Source organism: Trachymyrmex cornetzi, unplaced genomic scaffold (assembly GCF_001594075.2).
Source record: "Trachymyrmex cornetzi isolate Tcor2-1 unplaced genomic scaffold, Tcor1.1 scaffold223, whole genome shotgun sequence".
NCBI classification, from domain to species: Eukaryota; Metazoa; Arthropoda; class Insecta; order Hymenoptera; family Formicidae; genus Trachymyrmex; species Trachymyrmex cornetzi.
In genome coordinates, this window is record NW_017296881.1 from 1,397,585 (window position 1) to 1,404,235 (window position 6,651).

Genomic DNA, 6,651 nt, shown 5'->3' on the forward strand with positions numbered 1-6,651 from the left:
GCTGATATTTTATACTTTATCTCTAAAAAGTACGCAGAGTTACCATTTTTTAGTCGACATTAATTATCGCGATAGTTTTTTTTTTTCATAAACGAAGTTACCAATTGTTCATGAGGTTGTAGCAGACGCGACTGACTTTATCCGAGTACGGTAGATAGGTTTAAGGATAATGCGAATGATATTTAACGCAATGTATGTATAATTCTATCTGATACGCTCGGAATATACATGAACAGATCAATATGCGTGGACATAAAAGTTTTTGCGAAATTGGACGAATGCCACATTGGGTGAAATACGTATCCTCTGCGGCATTTTAAGGTGGTGTAACAGAAGAAATCGATTAAGTGCGTAATATACGATGCGTAAATTTTACCGTACACTGTATTTCTATCGTCGCATACTAATACTTTTTATCCAGTGTGCTAATATTTATTTCGAAGTGTTTTTTTTTATCTCGAACCTTGTTAGTTTGTTATATGTTCGTAAGTTTTTCGATGTTTCGCCTCTCTGTAACGAAGCAGATTTTAGTATGAGCTTTACTTTGCGAACGTAATTATTGTTTTCGAGTTTGCGATATTAATATATATGTATATAGAGATAATTGATTTTTCTCTCATGTCGGTTACGGCATTGAAGCGATCGTTTTGGATATATTTTCGTTAATTAAGCTATACTCAGTCATATGGTTGATGACGATATTGAGATAATTGAGATATAAGCGATAAGAGTGAGCAAATAGAATGCGTATTTCCAATTATATTAGGTTTCCCTTATGTTCCAATGGTATTTATTCAAGTTTTAGCTTTGTTATCTCCGTCAATTGAGGAGTTGGAAATCATATTGCTATTATTCTTTATACAATTATATTGCATCTGAATATTATTATACTTGTATCAGAATATTGTGACTGTAGATTATTTGTCGCTTTGTATTTCCGATTGTATAAGTTTTAAGTACGTTTTTCCAAAGCTATTTACGCTGCATCCAATTTCTCGATTACAGTCACTTTGCGTGTGATCTACCTGTGCATTTATATCCTACGACTAGATCAGATCAAATCACTGTATGTGTAATCTTATTGGAGATCTTTTCCCACGTATTGTATGTGGATGAATGTCATACATACTTACTTGGGACATGATCGGTGTCGTTTTTCTTCCTACATTCGTGTAACGTACATATGTACACGTGTACGTTACATACAGTTGCGTGTGTACATGAGATAAGTTTAGATCTAACGGAATATATAAATATAATATATACATATATATTCACGTTGATATATTATATGTGTTGTTGTTGTTGATGTTGTTAATCGTAGGATAGCCATAAAGAAAAAAATTGTAGCGCTAGTATATAATCGTTGTTAATATAAGAACTACAGAAAACAACAAAATAAGAATTCTCTACGCTACGACGAACACGTTCGCGGATTGTTAATTAATCGCAACGTCAATTGATACGTGCGTCACGATGTTATCAATTTGTACCTTATCGATCTTATATCTGTCTTGAGTCTTGACCGCTTTGACGTTAGTTTTTTGCTTTTCCGTTTTTAATGAAGGATCCCTGATTCGAGGATCGCTTTCACTCTCTCTCTAGAATCTCTCTATCGATGCTTAACGCCAAAGTGGTCGACTCTAGTGCCGGTGTCTTCCGAAGGTACCGACTACACTTAAGATTTGCCAAATAGATGTTTATAGAACGCGTCGAGCTGCGTCGCGGATCCCCGTAACGGACGTGTCTGTCGTTCTAGAGTAACCGCGAAGTTCGCAGGTGTATATTTATAAGGTATGCGTAGTTTGAAACGGCCTACAAACGATCGTAGTGACTTGGCTCAGCTTATTGTACCGTTCCGTTCTATCAAGAAGATATTGCACTCGCCGCTTTAGTCCCGAGGTTTCAAATTGGAGCGTCTAAACGTCCGCCGCTGTCGAGAAACTAAGCGTTAGATCGTTACCCGCAGCAAGTTCATCCGTGATCTTTTGCCTACTTTTATCCGTGTTTATCGCGTCCCTCCGTCACGTCAATCCCTCGTGCTCACCACGTGTAATAAGGATCTCCTTAACAACGATTCTTCGTACCTGACCGTACTATTGTCCTCGACGTTGCGTCCCTCTTCGATCTAATCGTGTCGAAGACAGCGAAAAAAAAATCTTTTGACGGGTATGTCTATGAAGAAAGCATACGAAAGCATATATATGCATATATATAATCTCTTCATTTCTAAACGTTCGCAAGAGACATAATATTCTGGCGGTTAATTAGGCTGCACCGATATTATGAAGATATTAGAATTCTACCGCTGCGTAGTCGCCGCCGCATTTTTGGATCGTCTATCAGTTTTAGCAGCGACTTCATCAGTTCTCAATCTACAATGAAGTAGAGTAAACTCAATGTATGTGTAAATATGGTGCAACGACGATACTCTATAGAAAGCCTGCGTTATTAGTCCGAGTTGACGATGAACTCCGCATCCCGAGGAACCTCGCCTTACAACGCTACACATTTACGTGTACCTTTAGCAATCGATAGCGTCTTGATTTTGTAGGAAGCAAACGCGTTGCTTTAAAAATAAAAAATGCACAGCACGAATCTTACGTTCAACGATCCCGTGTCCGCTTCACGATCGAGAGCTCGATCGTTGAGATTGTAACATAGCATCGTAGGGTGCTCGTTTGATTGTAACGCTTGTTCGTAATAAAAGGAAAAGAGAAAGAAAAAAGGAAGGAAGGCGGCGAGAAAAAAAAGGAGAAAAGCGCGAAGAGAGCGGGAGAAGAGCAAACTCGTCGATGATTGTGACGCGGTAGCGATCGATAGCGCGACGCCTGACGGCGTTGCACCTCGTGGCGGAGTACGGCATGTACAGACGTATACGTTATCTACTTTGTACTGAGAATAGTCGCGTCCCGTACAAAATGATTTGTCAAATAATTGTCTTCCCTCCTTAACCTGTAGCGAATCCGGTTGAACGCACTTATAGTCCGTACTGGTACATATTAAAGTCAATTGTATACTTATTAATGTATTGATCATAACTTTTTCTCTGGAGTGAAAACGTGAAAAGTTGAAAATTTTTAGGTATGTGTGCATATACATATATAGTCACTTCCATACAAAAAATTTTCACTTTTCGCGTTTTCGTCTTAGGGAAAAAAAAGGTTTCATGATTGACACCTTCTGAGTATAAAAGTGAAATGCAATTATTTCGAATTATAATATAAAATATAATACATATTTTACTTAACAACAATTAAATATATTGAGTATGGAAGCAATGGTGTGTAAAGCTCAGTTGATATAAATCAACGAAAATATATAATGCCTTGTTGAGTCACTGGTTGTGTGTGTGTGTGTGTGTGTGGAATTGATTTATTATATTATTAAATACACATATGTTTCGATCCACGCTTCGGATCTTTTTCAATATACAGTACTATCTGAAGTCCGTCTAAATATCACTTTGACTACGTCATTATACTTCCTGGTATAATGATAACTAGGTCAATGATCTAGTGAATCTGGTCAAAGTGATATTTGAACGGAAATAACACTGTATATCGGAAAGGATCCGAAGTGTGGATCAAAAAATGTACGTACATTTAATAATATAATAAATCCATTTCACACACGCACAACCAGTAGCTGGTTCAACAAAGGCATTGTACATTTTCATTGGATTATATTGAGGATTTTACGTTTTTATATTTATATTAATTAATACTTACATTTTTTAATAAATATATATATTAAATTTAATTATATTTATATTAAAAAAAATTTATATTAACTCGTTCCCCAATATTTATATTAAACACATAAACTTAACATCAATTTGTGTACGCCGTAATACCTTAATATGCACCAATGCGTGCTGAGTGCGTTTAATCGAATTCGCTATTAGTCGCGGCAGCACGAACGACGTGCCGCGCCGAATCTCGTTATACTTACAATTAGCGTTGGCCGTTCGGCGCTGACCACATGCTCGTGTTCGATCGTCTCGTCCAAGTCGATCCATTATCGTTACCGTTTTATTATCGTAATATGTTTCGTGATTTTTATGTATTTCCCGGTTATGTAACCTCTCGTTCTTTAATCGACGATTAGTTCGACTGGTCCATATTCTTCCGTTTTTGTAAATAGCGACGAGAGATTATAACGATTTGTTGTGTTTACAAATTTGTTTTGATTTCGCATTTTGTCTCCTGTATTTTTCCCGCTCCTCTTTCTCCATTTATAATTAATTTAACTTGATTAATTTAAGTTGAATAGATATTGATCGGAATATCGTGCATTTATAATAGTATCGATGCAGGTTTTTAAACGTTAATTGGGTGTGAGATTATATGTAGTGCTTACGAGAAATAAACCAAAACGAATATGTTGCGATAATATTAGAACCGCGGCCGTACATTTTTTTTTATCTATCTGATAGTTTTTCTTTTACAGTTTATTTAAATTTGTACGCAGAGCTTTAGATTTTTGTGACTTTTCATAAATAATCATACTTACTTAACTACAAGTAATTAATTTTACTTTTATGGTGAGAACCCTCCCTCGTATAGAATGCCAAATTTACCTTGAACCGTGATTGGGTTAATTTAAATCCGCGGTTCTAGTGTTAAACATAATTAGGCAACATGATTTGATATGCATAATGATGATCGATTTCTAGCAACTACTGAATTACTTGTGTTTTTAATTTCTCATGCTTCCTTCATTCATTTCGTTTATGATAATTAAGTTTAAAATCCTGTAATTTTCATCGCGCGTGTCGCATTTCGATTACGTGCATTTCATCCATGCTAAATCCAACGACGAATATCCCACTATGAAAGTACCTAAGCAGCAACGGTCTTAAATGCGTAATTAATGTATTCTATTCGCGTTCTCTACCGCTATCATGCGGTAAATGAGAGAATTTATAGTAAGCGTGATTCTCTCGAGCGACATGGCGCGTATTTCAGCATATGTTGGATGTGCGTGACGAAAGAATCGAAAGGAAACGCTACCGAGAATTAAGCTATACGTAATTTCGGCTATGCTTTCTTGCCACGTAGCGATTTTTTACGCGGTGATTAATGAAGCATCGATGTGATGAAGCTCCGTGAAGGAATCAGATCTTGAACGGAGATCTTATTTCTATAGGTACTTGCAGATTTTGTTCGCAGATCGTTAAGGAATCGTAGATGTCATCGTTTTACAAATTTTACAAATTCTTTAGAAAAAAGATTTTTATAGATTTTTCCCTGCTGGATCTTTTTGTGATTTCTCTTTCTGTAGATCTATACGACTTTATGAATTATTAATCTTAATTTATGAACAAATTATTGATTCTTCGCAACTCTTGATTTTATCTAAATATTTTGCTTTATAAAAAAAAGCTGATATTTTTCAAGATCATGAATCTTTTTCTTTAACGTTCATGAATTCGTGACTTTTCTCATTCATAAAGTTTGAAACTTACAATTCAATTCTCATTCAATATGTCTATTTCCGGAAAATACGTAGATCTTGTGATATTTTTTACAATGTAAAAATTTACGTCACGTGTTTTTCAAATTATTCTTTTCAACGGGCATCTCTGTTGCTTCAATCCGATGTTTTCGGATTATGAATGGTCTAAAAAAAAATGAATTATTAATCGCTTCACGCTGAGAGGTAAACATGCGTAAGGAAGTGTGGAAGTATCGATAGAAATAAGATATTTGTCCCGCTATTAGCAATAGTTGTCGATTACTTACGTCAGTGTCTGATTATACAATATAATATACATCATGTGTGTGCGGGTGTGTATGCGTATATCTCGCGATGTGTCGATTTTAATCGATAAACCTCGCGATGCTAGAATGCGTAAAGGGGGTCATACAAAATAATTTCTCCTCTCTCTGACTCACTTGTGCCTTGCCCTCGATCATCCTTCGCTGTTCTCATCCAGGTATAATCCCTCTTTTCTAAATAATCGTATTTGATGTTCGATGTCCTTTCTACGAAATAAGAAACTACCAATTAAGCGATTGATACATTAAGGAAGCGTTACTTATTCACTCCGTTTTACCATTTACGGCATTAGCTCATAATCGATAAAAGTATGTTTCAGTAATATATCGTCCCAAACGATTTAGACATTCTAAGCCATCTTAAGACATCTCAAGACAGCTATTAACTAATAATTAAACTAATTGCAAGGCATTCGGATTACAGACGATCGAAAATCTCGCTCTCGAAACGCACGTTTCAGGCATTTTAGACGATCTAATATATATATATAAAATATTTGGAATTTATAATTTTCCAGTTACAGCTTTTTCTCCGTAAACCGAAATAAAATACGTATTTAACGCGTATTCGTAAAATCTGCTTTTTGGAGTTACGGTATTATCTTCCATAAAGTTAAATATGGAAATTTAAATGCCATGGAAGGCTAAATCGGTGAGATTTGAGAGCAGATTGACACTAATAAGAGAGATCCGATGCTTTACGACTCTCGCAATTGTTATATGTATAAAGTATACTGCTCGAACTCGAGAGCGCGTTTGTTACGTATTATATGCTAATCAGGAATCACAGCGGATCGTGGAAGGTTACTGCTGTGACAGGTGATGTCCTCGTTCGTAATGTAGGAAATAGGCGGGTATTTGCGGAAGG